At 51.4% G+C, this 19,319-nt stretch overlaps 1 long non-coding RNA gene across 1 annotated transcript; it reads left to right on the forward strand.

Moving 5' to 3' along the window:
- Window positions 1-219: 219 nt before the first annotated feature.
- On the forward strand, window positions 220-8,059 carry LOC135364691 (uncharacterized). Its single transcript, XR_010412140.1, has 4 exons — window positions 220-798; window positions 1,463-1,601; window positions 2,344-2,553; window positions 5,339-8,059. It is a non-coding gene; the product is annotated as an uncharacterized LOC135364691 (long non-coding RNA).
- The last annotated feature ends 11,260 nt before the right edge of the window (window positions 8,060-19,319 follow it).

Consider the following 19,319-nt stretch of genomic DNA (forward strand, 5'->3'; position numbering starts at 1 on the left):
TTATGACCCAGGACAGGATGTAATCTTGGGGAGGTTCCCATGTGCACTTGAAAGGAATGTGTAGTCTGCTGTTGGGGTTGAATGTTCTCTAAATATCAATGAGGTGGAATGGGCTCATGGTGGTGTTTATTGTCTGTATTCTTGCTGATTTTCCATCCGCTAGCTCCGCTCTGCTCTCTGACTGGGACACTGGATTCATTATTATTATTCATATTTCTATCCTGTCAGTTTCTGCTTCATGTGTTTGGTGCTCTGCTGTTAGGTGCACACAAACCTAAGATACTTCTCGTTTCCTGCTGAGTTGACCTTTCGTTATTCTGTACTATTTTTCATCCCTGGAAATTCTCCTTGCTCTGAAGTCTGCTCTCTCTCATGTTAACTGAACCTTCGAGCTGTCTTTGAATTAGTGTTTGTGTGGTGTCATCATTCATTTCATGAATCAATTTGGCTGGGCCGCAGTGCCAAGAGTTGTGGTCAAGTATTATTCTGGATGTTTCTAGGAGGAGACTTTGGATGAGATACACTTAAATGGATGAACTTTGAGTAAAGCAGACTGCCCTCCACAATGTGGGTGGGCCCCTCCAATCAGTTGAAGGCTGAGCAGGAGCAACGACTGACCTCCCCTGAGCAAGAAAGAATTCTACAGCAGATGGCCATTGGACTAGAACTATAGCACTGACTCTTCCTTGTGTCTCCTCCTGACGACCCTGGACTTGAAACCCAGCAGCAGATCTTCCCTGCTTCTCAGCCTGGCTCACCCGCCCTGCAGGCTCTAGACTCACCAGGCTCTATAATAATGTGAGCCATTCTTTACAGTACATCTCTCTGGATTTATAAGCATCCTATAATTCTGCTTTCCTGGAGAATCCTGAGTACTATCCACAGCACATCTTTTCCTATCTTTTTCCTGCTAACCCAGCTCTATCAGGCCAGACTGGGAACTGTGGTTCCAGAGTGACCTGGGCCCTTCAGTCCTGTGTCCACTTGCCTATCTGCTCTCCCATCTGAGGTGCTCATTGACCTTCCTCTGCCTCTTCCTGTTCCTACCCCATCCGAGCACACACACTGAACGACCCCACACAAATCCCATCACTCTGCTCTCTACACTGGGCTTTGGTTTTGCCATCAGCTAATTTTCCTGAGGTCTTCTCACTCACCCTCTTTTCTTCCTACATATTCTCCCAGTCTCACTGACAGTCCCAGTGAGTGTCATACTTCCCTTGTTGTCACAGGGGTCCACCAGCCTGAGGGAACTCACAGGGGACCTTCTGTCCCAAGGGGACCTCAGCAGGTGCATGAACATCACACCCAGACCTGGATAAAGAGGGTGGACAAATGTGGGGAAGGAACTGAGCAGTGATGCCTGGACAGGTCTTGTCCTTCCAGCCCCTGCTGAGGTTCTCGGGACAAGAAGGTAACACATGAAATCAGTGCTGCTCATCAGAGCAGATTTTCCTTGTAGAAGTTTCTGAAGAAAATGCTGTTTACAACAGTAAAAGGCCGGCTGGAAAGGAGAGAAAGGTTGATAGACACTGACACGCATGTGCCCAGTGGCCGTGGTCCAGCTGCAGCATGGCTCTTCATTTGCCGCACAGCCAGAGGTAGGGGACACTGGAGTTGCCAAGTCCCTGAGAAGGCACTGGACACGTGGTCTCCGAGTGATCCAGCCCCAACTGTCCACGTTAGAGGGTTGTGGGAAGGGAAACTGAGTGGCTCCATGATGCAGAAGACAAAATCCAGGTGGATGGGACCGGAGATGTCCATAAATCTCTGAGTGGATCTCGTTCCTTCTACTGCATCCCCATCCAGCTGGAGTGGAGAGGGACCCAGGTGTGTCTAGCCCCTCTAGTCTCTCTGCCATCTCGCTGCCATCCAAATTTCCACATTCGGGGCCATTAGTGGGATAGACCAGACCCTGGGTCCTGGTCGACTGTCTTCCAGGGGAGACTCTCCAAGACTGTAGAGTTCCTGCTTTCCTGATTTCTTTGGCAAAAGTGAGCAGATAGAGCTTGTGAAAGGAACGGTCTCTCCTCTTCTTGCTTCCCGTTCTCAGCTGCTCCCTGTGCTGCTCACAAATGCAGTTCGTGCTCACGGGCGTCCTTAGTTTCAGTGTATTTTCTCCCTCACTAGTCTGCAGGCAGCCTGAGGGCAGAAGCTTCACCTTGTTCTCTGCCCCATCACCTGTGACTCGGACAGAGCTGCTTCTCGGTAGCTGTTCAGTAATTGTTGGTGGGAGATGAGAAACATTTGCTCAGAAATTATCTGTCCCACATCTAGGCTGCTAGCCGAACCCACCCAAGCCCCCACATCAGACCATGTGAAGTAATGTCTTTGTCCCTGCAGATGACCTACTCAGAGCTGCCCACGTGGTTCTGCCAAGAGAAGCTCCAGGGTCTCCTGTGTCAGACTCGCTCAGTGTGCATCCAGCCATGGGAACTCAGCTGTGCTGTGGTCATAGCTGCTAGGATCATGTCTCACTCCGTCTGCCCTCATGCTGATCTCCCATCAGGGATTCCATCACGTCAATGGGACCAAGTGAGAAGGAAGTAGCAGGTACACCAGATGTCCCCGCACACAGAGAAGCACCAGAAATGGATTATAAATCCCAAGAAAATCAAGGGTCCTGACATCATAGTCTAGTTCATAGGGAGTCCAATCATTTGGGGAAACAACAACATATTCCTTCAAATTTAAAAACAATTTAGTCTCTCCTGTATGCTCGGTCATGAGGAAAGAGACACCATGCTTCCTAAGCATGTTTGTGTTTCTGGAGCCAGATTTATGACCACTGGGTGTGCTATATCACTATATTTACCAGTAATCCACTCAACAACCAGCTTGGAAGAGCCAAAGAAGACTCCTAGCTGGTGCAGGTTACAATGTAAGTAGCTCTGCTCTTGATTCTTATGGTCCTGGAGCCCCACAGGTGTTGAAGTGGTATTTAATTGCTCATAGGGGCCTGATAGAGCCTCTGATACTAAGCACATCTTCTTTGGAAAGTAACTCTTATCCCATATAGAATAGACTTGACACTGGACTCTAGTAGACACTTAGTAGCAGAGCATGGGACATACCGAATGACCATGTTCCCCTGCCGACTGTCTTCAGCCATGCATTTTCTGGTCCATGAAATCATACCATCAGTCATGTCTAGTTACCTTCCATTATCAGGTGGAAGTTATATACAAACATAGGCTCCAGCAGGACCTGGGGACACAACTAAGTTGCATGAGCAGGCCCCTTACCATCCCGATGCACCTGGTCCTGCTACCAAGACCACCTCTAACCCTGATGGAGACAGGCGGAGAAGACAAACGGAGATCCACACAGCATATGTCTACATGTGGTTAAGTGCTAAGTAAAACAGGTTCAACTCTCCTACCTGGAAATCTTGTCCTGTGAGCATACTTGAACAAGTACATTCCAAAAAGCCACTCATGAAGCTGTGAGCTGGACATTGGTGTTAATCCGATGGAGCCACAGGTCCTTGAGAAATCAGAAACCTTCCTGGGAGAGAAAGGAGGCCTGTGGCCAACCCAGGCTGAGGGTGGCCTCCTCCCTGCTCCACTCGATGCAGAGAGTCTCCTGAAGCCTGCCTGCTGCTGCCAGGGGACCCGCCACCAGGCCGGGTCTGGCCCCGCTTCCTGCTGGAGGACACGGGCTCCCGGGAGCAGCAGACTTTGCAGAAGTGCAGGACCAACACCCAAAAGCAGGCCACAGTGTGGTTTGGAGGCAGACAAGGGACAGGTAGAGAAGGTCTGCAAAGTCCGCTATTAGAGACCAGGTCTGGGTTTAAAGCTGCCGATGCCTCTTTCTCTGTGAAGTCCATGCCTGGTGGGATTCCCACAGCTGTTTGGTTCGCTGAGACCTGCATGTGAGGCTTCTGAGCACACATCAGCCACAGGGAGGGAGAGGGCTCCGCAGACGTGTTGGGATTGGAGAGATGTATTTACTAGAGAGTGACAGAAAGTTGCATAGCAGTGTGGGAGAATCCTCAAGGAAGTCTCACAGGGGAGGCCTCGGCTTCACCAGATGGGCCTCCAAATTACTGTTCTCCATGCAGCACGTTTGAGGAGGAAGCAGGGATGGTGGCAATTCACCAGCGACTGTGTTGGGTGGGGGACATCAGTCAGGATCAAGGACTGGGAGGCAAAGCAGGGATGTTGAGCCCCTAAAGCTAGATTTGTGCAAAGCCGCCCTCCGGGTTGGGGGCAAAGAGCGTCCACCTCCACCATGGAAGGGGCCTCAGCCTAGATGTGTAGGGAGCACTGTCACATGCAATGGCCACTAATTAATCCTCATGCATGTGGGATGGGACAAGGAATTGTCACAGTTATGAGCACCTGCCCTTAGTACCTAGCCGTCCTGCTATATGTGGTATAGATTCAGGCAAACCAAAGTGCTGCCTGGATCCTGGGAAGCAGAAAGTCCTACTGGCTTGTTTCAAGGTAAGGCAAGAAAGGGTATTGTTAGAACCGGCTCCATCAGCAAACCCCACCCTAGGGAATCCAGGAATGAAAGCCAGGACATGAGGGGGTGTCAGAGTGATGAGTAGTTTTAGACGGAGAGGTAAAAGACCTTAGTAGATAAACTTTTCTGCTCCCTTGAAAGAGGAAGGACGCCTAGAAAAGGATGCTCTCTTCCAGTGGGCAGGGAGTGATACCAGGGTGGGCTCTGACCTGCGGCAGGCAGGCCGTGTGAGCAGACCAGCTCTAAAGCCCAAATGTGGCCAGATTTGATCCAACAAGAGCAACACACGTCCCCGCTCGAACCCCAGCACCTCCGGCTGCGCATTCTGGCTTCGATGCCTCTGTAACCCTTTCTAGGCAATGCAGTATTTACTAAGAATATTCTTAGTATTGGCATACTAATGGGGAAACCTTGTCTCGAGGGAGGAGTAGGAGATTCCCCGATATTCGGGGTGGGTGCGGCATTCCAGGAAGGAGAGCCATGAACAGGATGTCTGGGTCAACTCTCCAGCCCTGGGAGCAGCCAGCAGCCCCTGGGGCAGGCGGGAGAGGGACCAGGCAGGGAGGAGCCGGGTAGGAGGATGAGAGGGAGGCAGGAGCCTCTTTCCAGAGGGTCCAGTGGGTCACTGCACGTGCCTGCTGGGCGGGACAGGTAAACCCGTGTTTGGTGAACTGGTGCCCGTGAGGAGAGGGCCAGAGCCTTAAGGGACCACAAAGCTACAGGGACGGGACGGTTGCAAGTGCCCCAGAGAAGAGTTGTACCCCCACTATTAGAAAAAGGACAGAGTGTGAGATCCCACAGGACAGGGCAGCCTGTATCACAACTGACTGTTGTGGTTTGTCTTCTCCTTTCCCACCTCGGGGGACAGATTGTGCAGGGAGCTACAAGGACTCCTCCAAGAAGATGTGATGAGACACAGAAGATGTTATTCACCAAGATTCCAGAGGTTGAGGAGGCAGACCGGCCAGAGGAGGATACGGGACGAGCATTCGGAGCGGAGAGCCTGGACTCCCCTTTGAGGGAGGTCACTCGTTGGGAGAGAATGTCTTGGTTAGGAGGTGCACAGTGAGGGGTGCCGAACAGGTGGTCAGGCTGCGCGGGCAGCCCCCTTAGGGAAGCCTCCAGATGCCAGATGGAGTCACCGGCTAGCCAGGCGATTCACTCAAGTGGAGCATTCTGGAGGGATGCCAAGGGGCCAGATCTGAAACCCTGTCGGGGTTCCTAATGGAGAAGGCAAGGAGGGAACTAGGAGGACGCAGACCTCAGGTGTTACTGAAGCCTGAGGTTGGCGTGTTCATCACGGGGCTGTGAAAGTGAGATTCAGGCCGCGTTTAATGACGTTCCCATCTGGTTCCATACGGATTGCATTCCAAGAGCTGCTGGAGCAGATGAACTCCGGGTCGCTGGGTTTTCAGTGACAAGTGTGTCATCCATCGGTGGTGCATGGGGTTTTATGTCGGGTGGGCGCCCAGAAGGCGTCTCCCCGTTCAGGCTGGGTGAGTCAGCCGCAGCAGGAATCAGCCTCGCCTTCAGCGGGGACTGCGCTGATGGTCCTCCTCCTCTGAGCCATGGCCACCCCTCCCCCTGCGACACGAGCCCAGACAGGGCCCCTCACCGAGAACGCTGTACGGAAATTGAAGTGGCGACTTCCCAGAACATTCTGAACAACCGCTTCTCTGTCTCTCTCCTCCCGCAGCCCTCGTGACTAGCAAGCAACCCCCTTGGACTTTCTTGGTTTGAATTGTACTCTGTCCGGAAGAAAACTCGATTTGTCCCTCAGACTCCATGTCACAGGAGCTGTCTGCTTCGGCTCACTCAGCGTCTCACTCGTCTCCGGTTCTGAATACTCTCCGCAAGCCAAGTCCAGTGTGGACCGTTCGGATGGGGGTGAGGGACGGCAGGGATCGGAGAGAATGGAAGAGTCTTTTCCCTGGACAAATTCCTTTTCCTCAAAGCCAACAAGCTGACCTGTAAGAAGATGCTCGAGTTCACTAGTGATGTTATGGAACCTGGGCTGGATCGCCCGACGGAAGAACGAAGCGGCACCCGGAGCTCTTGGAGGACAGGAGGTGTATTGAACGCCGGCGGGCTCAGAGGAGAGTGGTCTCCAAAGGTCTGAGCCCCGAGCACAAAGGGGGCAATTTATACACTTCTACTTCTGCCTACTTGGCACTTTAGGCACGTGCGCGAAGCGGGGCAGGGAGAAGAACCCGGAAGAGCCCCGGGGCAGGGGCTGGACTCGCTCGCTGGCTCGGTCGGCCATCTCAGGACACAGATTTTCCTTAGCAGTGATCGGGAAAATAAGAAGTGAAACCAATGCCATCTTCATCTCTCAACCTGACAATCAGGAGAATGAGGTCCAGCCCCGGCGAGGCTGTGGAAAATGGGGACTCGCCTACACCGTTGGTGGGTGTGACAGTGTCGGAACGAGGGACAGTGTATGATGTCGTAAACGTACTGTGCCCTTTGAGCTTGAAATTCTACCTGCTGGAATATATTGCAGCAGGAGCAAAGCCTCATCGATGCTCTAAGAGACATGTTTGTGGATGCTATGGCTGGAACTGCTAATGGCCTTTCTGCTGTCTAGTCTTTCCATTTCTAACTACGTATTTGGTGGTAATTATGTCAGTTATGAAAGTGACATGTCCCAGACCTTTGTAGGACAAGGAGGGCTACTGAAATACAAGCAAGAATTCATCGGATGGAACTTGAGGAAAGCCCTCTCACCCTTCCCCTCTTTTCTCCTTTGTGGCGTCTGGACCTGATGGCTAGAGTCACAGCAGCCACTTTGTGACCTTGAGGATGGACGCCACACACTAAGGAACAGAAAAATACAAGAAGCCCGGGGCCTCAATGCCTCATAGAGTTATCATTCCTACCCTGAACTGTTTGCCTGCAGATTTGTCCTGAACACAAGAGAAAAACAAGCCCATGGTTTGTCTAGGTCACCATGATTGCATCTGTCACCGGCAGCCAGTATACAGGAGCCACTGCTGTTCGTGGTTTCATGTTCCGTGGTCAACCACAGTCAGGAAGTAGATGATCCTCCTCCTGACGCACGCTCAGAGGGTCAGGAGTAGCCTAATGCTACGTCTCAGTGCCGACAGCCCTGCCCTCGCATCCCTCATCACACGGACATTTTATCACCTCACATCCTCATATGAAGGAGGAGGGTGGGTGCAGAACAGGAAGATATTTTGAGAGAGAGACCACATCCACATAGCTTTTATACAGCACATTGTTAGGACTGTTCTATTTTTATTAGTACTATTGTTAATCTTGAACTGTGCCTAATCTGTAAATTAATCGTTATCACAGGTCTGTGTGTACAGGAAAACACATAGTGTCTATAGGGTTCGGTACTCTCTGTGCTTTCAGGCGTCACTGGGGGTCTAGGAGCGTGTCTCCTGGGGAGAAAGGGGGACTTCTGTATTCCTCACGGACACAGATATTGGTGGGAACCTTGTCTTAAAATAGAGGAATAATGTAGGCGGTCTAAAGGTCCCTAGCTTCCCCTTTCCTGAGGTTTTCCTGATCCGAGCCCCATCTCCGTCGGCAAGACCCTGACCCTCAACCTCTTTCTCATAGCAGAACTTGAGCTGGGCTCTGCTTGAGCACATTCCTCCCACGTTGCCAGAGGAGCAGCATGTAATTCAAGTATTTCTAAATTCCTGGAAAAGGAGACATGGAGTCACTGAGAGTCAAGACTTTTAAGTTGTGTTTAAAACCCCAAATTATATAAACAAAAACTGAGAAGTAGGAGAGAGAGCAAATGTGCTCCATTCTCACTGAACTAGGAATGGAAATAGCTGTCTGCTCCTGGCTTGACTAGGGACAAAGTAGGTTTAAAGTCTTCTTTATTATTTACAGGAAAGTGCTAGTAAAATTGAAAATAGGATGTTTACCTTCAGAATCATTGGGAGGTAGAGAGTCAAAGAAAGTCTATGTTAGTGGTCCATCGGTTGTATGGCCGGATACAAAAAATAAGTTAAAAGACCTTAAGCAGGCAATCTCACAACAGAATATTTATTAATTTGTGACCCATACATTTTAAAGCAGATGCCAAACATTAAAACCTATGCAATTACGAGGGGCGCCTGGGTGGCTCAGTCGTTAAGCGTCTGCCTTCGGCTCAGGTCATGATCCTGGAGCCCCGGGATCGAGTCCCGCATCGGGCTCCCTGCTCCACGGGAAGCCTGCTTCTCCCTCTCCCATTCCCCCCGCTTGTGTTCCCTCTCTCGCTGTCTCTCTGTCAAATAAATAAATAAAATCTTTTTAAAAAATTAAAAAAAAAAACCCTATGCAATTACGAGATACCCACGTCCATGAAAGAAACCCTATTGTAACACCTTGCAGCTGGAGACGACTTCATACATTAGCTCATCCCTCAAGGCTGCAAAGGCATTTAGAGTGAGAGCCCTAACCCAGCAGTATGGCCAAGCCAGAGTGCATACGGCCTTCTTGACTACTTTGCACGTTTGACTTAAAAAATTCAGGGCGGGGACATCTAGAAGCTAGGGAAATTAAGACGGTTTACGTTATTCCTCTACTTTAAAGTTTACAACAAACCTCCATGTCTGTTAGAAACACAGAGGGGGGCTAGTCAGAGAGATCTCACCCTGGTGACCTAAACACGCGGGAATCTGGGGTCAGCTTCTTGTCTGATTTAATCGGGTCATCTGTGAGGCCTCATCCTGTGCAGATGCAGAAGTCTGCCAGGCGCGGGACAGGGGCCAGCTCAGGGTTTTCTTGTTCTTTGTCTTGTGTGTGCCGTCTGCGGTCTGTGAACGCTGGGAGGAGATCTTTTCAACAACTCGGCCCGCTCAGCTCAGTGACATCCATGCTCCCAAACAGCAAGAGTCTGGACTTGACCCAGTGAGGGGCAGGGCCCTCGAGGCTCAGTTCGCCCACACGTGGCCGTCTGACAAACACACCAAGCCCGAGAGCCAGGGACATTCTATTGCATGTTCAAAGCGGGGTTTTTTCCTGATCAAGATGAAAATACGAATAGACACTCTTGTATTTTCTTTGTATACCGCAGTGGACCATCTCATACCGACACACTGGAGACCAGTACTTTATCTAAAAAGGTACCTTTTCTCGATGTTATTTTAAAATGGTCAGAAGGACCTACACAGAGGAACTAAACGTGGACGCTCGGGACTGCCTAAAGCTTGGGCAGAGGACCCGAGTAGACGGTTTTTAAAAGAAGACACCCGACGGTGGGCAGGTACATGGAAGATGTCAACATGGCTGATCACCAGGGAAACGCAAGTCCAAACCAGCGTCTGTCGGGCTGGCTGCTACCAAAGGGCAAGGGACAGAGTGTTGGCGGGAACGCAAACTGGTGCAGCCAGCGTGGAAAACAGTGCGGCGCTTCCTCCGGGCACTGAAAACACAACCACCGCATGACCCCACATTCGGCGCCTGGGCGTTGATGCGGGCACTGGAATCACGACGTGGGCGAGTCTGCCCCTCCCCGTGCTCACTGCCGCAGGAGTGACAAGAGCCAAGACGTGGGAACGCCTCGGTGTCCACGAGGGGCCAGCAGACCTAGATGTGGCGTATGCATCCCCTGGAGCACTATCCGGCCATAGAAAGAAGGAAACTGCCCCCTTGGGACAACATGGCTGGACTCTGAGGGCCATACGCTGGGTGAACGAAGTCAGACAGAGAAAAACGAATCCTCCATGTTCTCACTTAGGTGAGCAATCTAGAAAAGCTGGAGCCACTCGTGATGGGCACCGGGTGCTGCCTGGCCATGCGGAATCACGGCATCGAACGCCTGAAACAGTGTCACCCTGCATGTTAACTCACTGGAATTCAAATAACGAAAAAAGCTGGACTCCTAGAAACAGCGTAGAGCGGGGTTGTCAGCGCTGGGGGTGACGGGGAGTGGGGAGAGCCTGCCAAAGACACACGCTTGCAGGGCTCCGAGGGGTAAGTCCGGGGCAGAGGCTCGGCTTGCCGACTACAGCTCACACCAGAGTCGGGTCTGAGAAAGGTGTTCAGGAGCCAAGTTCGATCCCGGTGCCCCGGGGTGTGCCTCCCACCTGTCCCCTGGTTTTCTCACCTGTCCAGCGGTGACCCGGGCTCCTGCCTCCCTTCTCGGGGGTGGGTTATGGGGCCAACTCTGAGGCCCTTCTGGCTCTGGCATCCCGGGATTCTAGGTCCGGATGGACAGGACCGGGCTCCCTGTCACCGCTCTGATCTCCATCTCCTACCTGTCTTGCCTGGGCTCACGTATGCTCCGGCCACACTGACCTCTTGCTCCTGGAACAGGCCAGGCAGGCTCCCACCTGAGGGCCATTCCACGGGCTGTCGCCTGTGCCAGGAAAGTGACCCCCAGATGTCCACGGTCACGCCTCACCTCCTTCCAGTCTTTTCTCGGAAGTCTCCTTCTTGAGGAAGTCCGTTCTGACCTGCTGGTGTAACCTGGAAACCACACTCCCAGGTGCTGAGCCCCCACCCTGCTCTTTCATCCAGAGCCCTGCTCACCTTAGCTACTGTGGTTCCCACGCACGGCCTTTCCCTCCTAACACAAGGAGGAAGGCAGAGGGTTTGCTGGGTGCGCTCGTGCATGTGTGTGAGCCCCTGGAGCAGGGCTGGTGCACAGTAGGAGCTCATGCACTGTTTGTGGAAGGAATGAGTCCACCATCGGGGAGGATCTGGGTTGGGGGCTGACGGGCCCACCCTAAACAGCTCACAGTCAGTGCATGGATGAGTTGTGCTACCGTGACCATATAGGGGTTCAGGGAAAGGAGCCCGTAGCCCACGAGCTGCCCTGTGGGGAGAGAGAGAAGAAAAATGTTGAGGACTATCCAGCCCAGACCCCACAGAGAGACCTGGGATAAAGGAAGCCCAGCACGCGGGACAGACTGGTCAGTTGGGTGGGGTCCCCAGGAAGCTGGGCTGGCGGGAACCCTGCAGGGGCACTGGACCCGGTCAGGGCAGGAGGCTTCCTTGCACTCGTGGGCTTCCCCAGGTTCTGAGGTGATGGCGTTGGAATGACTGATGGGGAGTTTAAGAGCAAGGGGAAGGTCCCCGTGACGCCAGACCCTCAGACCCCCCGGGAGGACAGCATTCATGCCCCAGGGAAGGAGGCATGGGTGGCTCTCCTGGCTCACAGTCACTGAGGGTCCCCGATCCCTGCTGGGATACCAGCCTGGGCTTCTCAGGTCAGCAGCCTTGAGGGAGGTGCAGGGGGGTGGCTGTGGTCGGCAAAGGGCCGCTGTGGACCCCAGAGGCTACAGAGATGCCACCACAGGCTTGTTTCCTCTACCTGGGGGTGTGAGACAGGAGGGAGGCTGCCCTGGGTCAGGCCTGGCCTCCGTCCCCCTCAGTGTGGCTTCTCAAGGACTGCCAGGGACTCGGGTCTGGAAAGACCAGTGGCCTAGGAGGCCTGAGACCTGGGCCTGGCTCTGCGCCATCAAGGTGTCCAGACCGTGGGCTCAAGATCACCTAAATGGTCCTGACTTTGTTCATCTGTAACATGGACAGTAATGCTGAGCCCCAGCTGCCCCTCACAGGGAACGAGCTTGTGAACTGGAGAATACTGGAACGGGGATGGGGGCTGGTGATGACTGAGCTCCCTGGTCTCCTTGGAAGACTGGAGGCCCCGGCAAGTGTCTGTGATGGGGCCACAGCAGGAACCAATGAAGCAGTGTCCCTTTTGTCCATAGCTCAGACTTCTCCCGTCCTTACCTACTTAGAACTCACCCCAGGCGAGTGTGCGTGTCTTTGCCTTGGTCAGGGCCCTCAGCCTGTAGGAATGGAGACAGTTCTCAATTGTCTCACACAGAGATCTGCAGCTGGTTTATCTCCTGTAAACCCACAGCAAATTATATTACAGATTTTTTCAAAAGTTCCCTATAATGCAGAGACGTAAAGAGTTGCAAAGAAGTGCCATATATGAGGATCTGTCATTGACTGTCCTGGGACTTGGGGACGAGTTCAGCATTCTCTGCGTGCTCAGCAACCATCTGTGGAGGGCAAGGGATAGCAAGGGATGGCCACCCAGGTCTGTCCCCACCTTCTGCTGCGCTGCCGCCCCTGAGCCCTGGGCACGCAGGAAGGGCAGCTCTGAGCCCCGGCCCCAGACGGAGAGAACATCTCCTGAGAATGAGGTGTGTCCCAGGGTCCCAGGGCCTTTCTGCCGAGGGGCCTGAGCTGTGCTGGCCTTTCTGCTCAGCCTCAGGCCCTGGGCTCATGGGTGTGCTGCTGGGACCAGAGAACGGAGGCAGAGCCTGCAAGGGCTGCAGGCCAGAGGCCCCCTGAGTGGCTGCATTGTGATTCCAACAGCTGGAACCCCAGTCAGATGCAGGCCCAGGGCGCACTCTTGCACAGGACATCCTGTGGCGTTCGTGAGGGATGGAAGATTCGTGCCTTGGTGTCACCTCCTCATTAATTTCTGCCTCTCAGAGCTGCTGCCCTGCGTGACTGTGTAGCAAAGTCTCTCTCCCCTTCTCGTGTGTTATCTGACCCTCACCTCCCTGCTGCCCCACTCAGCTCTCTGACACCAGCTGTGGGGCGTCCTCGCCAGCACCCAGTGCTCTCTGTGACCGTTCAATTCCGTTCTGACCCCACCTACCTGGAGACACTCTCAGATCCTGCAGGGTCAGGGCTCAGCCCCACCAGACCTCCCCACTCCAGAGGCCACCAAAAGTCTAGAGCATTTCCTGTGCTTCTGACTGATCGTCTATAAATCAGAGGTTCCCATGACCCCTTCCTTGGGTTCAATTAATTTGCCAGAACAGCTCACAAGACTAAGAAACCAGTTACTCTTCCCCAGCTTATTAAAGGAAATGGTAAAGGGTACAGAGGATCATGCAGGTGGAAGAGATGTGTAGGCGCTGAGCTTCCCTGCCCTGACAGGGTGCGCCCCTCTCCCCACACCTCCAACTGTCCACCAGCCTGGCAGCTCTGGAACCCCATACTTTTAGGATTTTATGAAGGCTTCCTCACGTACACATGATGCGTCATGAACTCCATTTTCAGTCCCCTCTCTGGAGAAATAGGGGGATTGGGGGCTGAAAATTCCAAGCTTCTCATCAGGGCTCTATCTTTCTGGTGACCAGCCCCCACCCAGGACCCCACCTGGAGTTGCCTCATTAGAACAAAACACACTCTAGTCACCCAGGAAATCCCAAGGGATTTAGGAGCTCTGCCTTCAGAACCCAGGGCAGAGACTGATATAAATATTTTCTCACAATTGCCAACCACTGGTGGTCCTGCAGGCTCTCACACTTGGGTCCCAGGCTGGGGCCCCCCTTCCTGCCTGGGTCTCCAAAGGCCAGCCCCATCTCCGCTGTATAGCACGTGTCCCGACCCTCAGCCCTCACACCCCACCCTCTGCCAGGGACCCTGCTGTAGCCATTCCCCACTATCCCACATCCTCTGACCCCAGGCCTCCAGAACTCCTGAACCGGAATCAGCTTCTGATTAAGATTGCCCGGCAAGGCAAAGTTGGTTCAACATCCGCAAATCAATCAATGTGATACAATACATTAACAAAAGAAAGAACAAGAATCATATGATCCTCTCAATAGATGCAGAAAAAGCTTTTGACAAAGTACAGCATCCTTTCTTGATCAAAACTCTTCAGAGTATAGGGATCGAGGGTATATACCTCAATATCATAAAAGCCATCTATGAAAAACCCACAGGGAATATCATTCTCAATGGGGAAAAACTGTGAGCTTTCCCCCCTAAGGTCAGGAATGCGGCAGGGATGTCCACTATCACCACTGCTATTCAACATAGTATTAGAAGTCCTAGCCACAGCAATCAGACAACAAAAAGAAATCAAAGGCATCCAAATCGGCAAAGAAGAGGTCAAACTCTCACTCTTTGCAGATGATATGATACTTTATGTGGAAAACCCAAAAGACTCCACCCCAAAACTGCTAGAACTCATACAGGAATTCAGTAAAGTGGCAGGATATAAAATCAATGCACAGAAGTCAGTGGCATTCCTATACACCAACAACAAGACAGAAGAAAGAGAAATTAAGGAGTCCATCCCATTTACAATTGCACCCAAAACCATAAGATACCTGGGAATAAATCTAACCAAAGAGGCAAAGGATCTGTACTCAGAAAACTATAAAATACTCATGAAAGAAATTGAGGAAGACACAAAGAAATGGAATAACATTCCATGCTCATGGATTGGAAGAACAAATATTGTGAAGATGTCAATGCTACCTAGAGCAATCTACACATTCAATGCAATCCCCATCAAAATCCACTTTTCTCAAAGAAATGGAACAAATCATCCTAAAATTTGTATGGAACCAGAAAAGACCCCAAATAGCCAGAGGAATGTTGAAAAAGAAAAGCAAAGCTGGTGGCATCACAATTCCAGACTTCCAGCTCTATTACAAAGCTGTCATCATCAAGACAGTATGGTACTGGCACAAAAACAAACACATAAATCAATGGAACAGAATAGAGAGCCCAGAAATGGACCCTCAACTCTATGGTCAACTCATCTTTGACAAAGCAGGAAAGAATGTCCAATGGAAAAAAGACAGTCTCTTCAACAAATGGTGTTGGGAAAATTGGACAGCACATGCAGAAGAATGAAACTGGACCATTTCCTTACACCACACACAAAAATAGACTCCAAATGGTTGAAAGACCTAAATGTGAGACAGGAGTCCATCAGAATCCTAAAGGAGAACACAGGCAGCAACCTCTTTGACCTCAGCCGCAGCAACTTCTTCCTAGAAACATTGCCAAAGGCAAGGGAAGCAAGGGCAAAAATGAACTATTGGGACTTCATCAAGATAAAAAGCTTTTGCACAGCAAAAGAAACAGTCAACAAAACCAAAAGACAACTGACAGAATGGGAGAAGATATTTGCAAATGACATATCAGATAAAGGGCTAGTATCCAAAATCTATAAAGAACTTATCAAACTCAACACCCAAAGAACAAAGAATCCAATCAAGAAATGGGCAGAAGACATGAACAGACATTTTTCCAAAGAAGACATCCAAATGGCCAGCAGACACATGAAAAAGTGCTCAACATCGCTCGGCATCCAAATCAAAACCTCAATGAGATACCACCTCACACCAGTCAGGATGGCTAAAATTAACAAGTCAGGAAAGGACAGATGTTGGCGGGGATGTGGAGAAAGGGGAACCCTCCTACACTCTTGGTGGGAATGCAAGCTCGTGCAACCACTCTGGAAAAGAGTATGGAGGTTCCTCAAAAAGTTGAAGATAGAGCTACCATACGATCCAGCAAATTGCACTACTGGGTATTTACCCCAAAGATACAAATGTAGGGATCCAAAGAAGTACGTGCACCCTGATGTTTATAGCAGCAATGTCCACAATAGCCAAACTGTGGAAAGAGCCAAGATGTCCATCGACAGATGAATGGATAAAGAAGAGGTGGTATATATATACAATGGAATATTATGCAGCCATCAAAAGGAATGAGATCTTGCCATTTGCAACGATGTGGATGGAACTGGAGGGTGTTATGCTGAGCGAAATAAGTCAATCAGAGAAAGACATGTATTGTATGACCTCACTGATATGCGGAATTCTTAATCTCAGGAAACAAACTGAGGGTTGCTGGAGTGGGGTGTGGGGTGGGAGGAATGGGGTGACTGGGTGAGAGACACTGGGGAGGGTATGTGCTATGGTGAACGCTGTGAATTGTGCAAGCCTGTTGAATCACAGATCTGTACCTCTGAAACAAATAATACCTTATATGTTAAGAAAAAAAAAAGAAGAAGAAGAAGAAGGTAGCGGGAGGGGAAGAATGAAGCGGGGGAAATCAGAGGGGTAGACGAACCATGAGAGACGATGGACTCTGAAAAACAAACTGAGGGTTCCAGACGGGAGGGGGGTGGGAGGATGGGTTAGCCTGGTGATGGGTATTAAAGAGGGCACGTTCTGCATGGAGCACTGGGTGTTATGCACAAACAATGAATCATGGAACACTGCATCAAAAACTAATGATGTGATGTATGGTGATTAACATAACAATAAAAAATTAAAAAAAAAAAGATTGCCCAGCAAGTCGCGAACACAGGCTGCACTCGTATTAGCTCAGGGTCCCATTTCTTCTTTGTAGGGCTCACACAATCAAATACATGTGCTGTATTAGAGCACTAATACACAGTGCATCAAATCATACAAATCACACATGAACACATTAAACATGTATTAAAAGCCCTCAGTCTCCTCCTGGCTGCAAGTCCTCTTCCCAGAGGCAGCCTCATCTGCTGTTTCTGGTTTCAATTGCCTTGTGGTTACTCCTGTGTCTCTAGATAATGCTTCTAAGGTTATTCCTGGTGTTTTTCAGCTGAGACATCACCGCATGACTCCCTTTAACACCCTAATGCTTCCCCTTTGGCCCCTGTCAGTGACAGCAATGGATCCTCGTGCTGCTGGCTTTTCTTGCCTGTGTGGTGATCCTCGGTTTTCCTCTTTTATTTCAAAAAGAGCCCTGTGGCGATCAGGCTCCACCTTAGGGTGGGGGCAGGGAGCTGGCTATTATGCCGGAATCCCTCCGTGTCAGAAATTGACGGGGCTTGCCCAAGCTGCCCTGAATTCTCTGTAGGGTATTTTGGGATTTTTTTTTAGAAGAGCGCTCCTTTGTTGATGGCTGAGAAGGCAATGCCCGGCTCTGGGACGCTCTGTGCCTGGAGCTGGGCGGTGGGTTGGGAGCTATTTCATGTACAGACCTCCCAGCATTGATCACTCCTGTGTCAGCCCCAAGAACCCCTCCCATTCCTCTGTGGCCTCTCTGAGCTCAGAGTCCCCACCCCCCATTCCTGTAGGCAGACAGCTCCAACCTTTGCTGCACCACACGTGTGCATTCCAGGTGGGTGTTCTCGACCTTGGCTGCACCATGATGGGTCATTAACAGTTCCCTGGGCACTACCCCAGAGATTTTCATGGAACTGGTCCGGGCTCGGGCTCTGCCAACCCGGGCAGCCCTCTTCCTTCTCCCTGAGATTCCAGGCATCTCTGGTCTGCTGTCAGTAACCACCCTGTCTCTCTTGGATGTTGTGACTTAGGCGCCTAAACTTACTGTAGTTTTAAGGTTCTGGGGAAGGGGAGGAGATGCATGCATTTCCATGGTTTATGAACATCTTGAACAAGAAGTCCCAAACCTGATCTCATTGCCCACGTGCGACTTAATTTCCAACCACTCCTTCGCACTCTGTCATACAGCAAAAAGAAACAAACCAGCGAACCAACTTGGCGACCAACTCCGCGACTACTCCCTATCGCTTCGCCTGTGGACACGCTGCTCCTTTCCAGGGCTGTAACCCACCCTCGAGGCTCCCCGGTGATCCCTAAGCTGGAGAGAAACTGTGCTGGGTTTGGATAATCGCTCAGCGACGCCAGGGCTCCGGCTCAGCCTCGGCCCCCTCCCGACCTCCCCTCTGCTCCGAAGGGGCTCCATGGGTTTCCAGCCTCACATTGTTCAGAGGTAAGAGCCGGTGGGCAGCAGGAGCAGGGGCATCTCCCCTCCCTCCTTCCTCCTGTCAGGATGGAAGTCATTCTCAGAACCCCCCAGTGAGCTCCTCTTCCTCATCGCTGGCCAGAATAGGCCCCGTGGCGTTGGGGCAGCCACTGAGCCGGGCAGGTTCTGTTGGCGAGAACAGTGGCTCTGGGGAGGAGATGGGTGGTGGGGAGAACATTCCTTCTCTCTCTTCTCTGGGGACCGAGTGTTCTATGTTTCATCTCCACTGCCAGCCCATACTGCTCTTCTTAGTTCTGAGTGCTTTCCCCTTCTCGGCCTTCTTCCGCGTCACTACCTGCTTTCTTGTAGTGCGGGTTCTGTTCTTTGCATTCTTTTTTTTTTTTTTTAAAGATTTTTTATTTATTTATTTGAGAGAGAGAGAATGAGAGAGAGAGCACATGAGAGGGGGGGAGGGTCAGAGGGAGAAGCAGACTCCCTGCCGAGCAGGGAGCCCGACGTGGGACTCGATCCAGGGACTCCAGGATCATGACCTGAGCCGAAGGCAGTCGCTTAACCAACTGAGCCACCCAGGCGCCCTGTTCTTTGCATTCTTAAATTCTGCCGAAGAATCACTTTCTCCCCAATTGTTATCTTAGCCCTCCCTCTCCCCATCACACTCTGATGTCTTCGTTCTCCTTTCTCTCTGGCTTCAGTTAGTCTTTTGCAAACGGTTGTGTCTTTTCTATATTTGGAAAGACCCTTTATGTGTGTAGGTCTCCTGTTAGGTTTTTCTCCTTTTTTCTGCTTTCCTATCTTTGGGGGACTTTCTGTTCATTTTGCTTAGCAAACATGTATTTGTAGTCCTTGTGACATTGCCTTCTGGACACTGAGCTCTTAGCACGGGAGTTAGAGAACCAGATAGGATGGCGAGCGCTCTGGGTCATCTCACAGCTGGCTGGCAGGGTAGGAGGGGAGCCCGAGCTGGCCAGGACCCTGTATGCTCCAACCCTGTGAAAGCCACAGAGAAACAGTCTCCACTGAGCGGGGTATTCCAGCCCATGCGGTCCCACGATGAAGGCCCTTTGGGCCTCTGTTCCTTCTCCCTCCTTCCCGCCTTCCTCCCCATCAGCCTGGGCCAGCCACATGGCAAGATGTCCTTGTGGTTCATGGGCTTTGCCTCCCCCCACCCTTGTTCTTCTGTCTGCTGCCTTTCCTGTCTGGCCCTGCTGCTTCTAGAATGGTGTATCTCAAACTGGTGTGCTTTGTGGTTTCAGGGGCTAGCAAGGGCTCTTAGAACATTCATATTTCATGCTCTCACTCAGATAACAATCTGCACAAGAATCTGTGCATATTCTGGATCCTGTAGGCGGCCACCTTAGAGCAAAGGTAACTTCAGGGGCTGGGTTTGCTTT

The sequence above is a fragment of the Mirounga angustirostris genome, unplaced genomic scaffold (genome assembly GCF_029215605.1).
Source record: "Mirounga angustirostris isolate CCGP_5_RB_7025 unplaced genomic scaffold, mMirAng1.0.hap1 SCAF_6, whole genome shotgun sequence".
Taxonomy (NCBI): Eukaryota; Metazoa; Chordata; class Mammalia; order Carnivora; family Phocidae; genus Mirounga; species Mirounga angustirostris.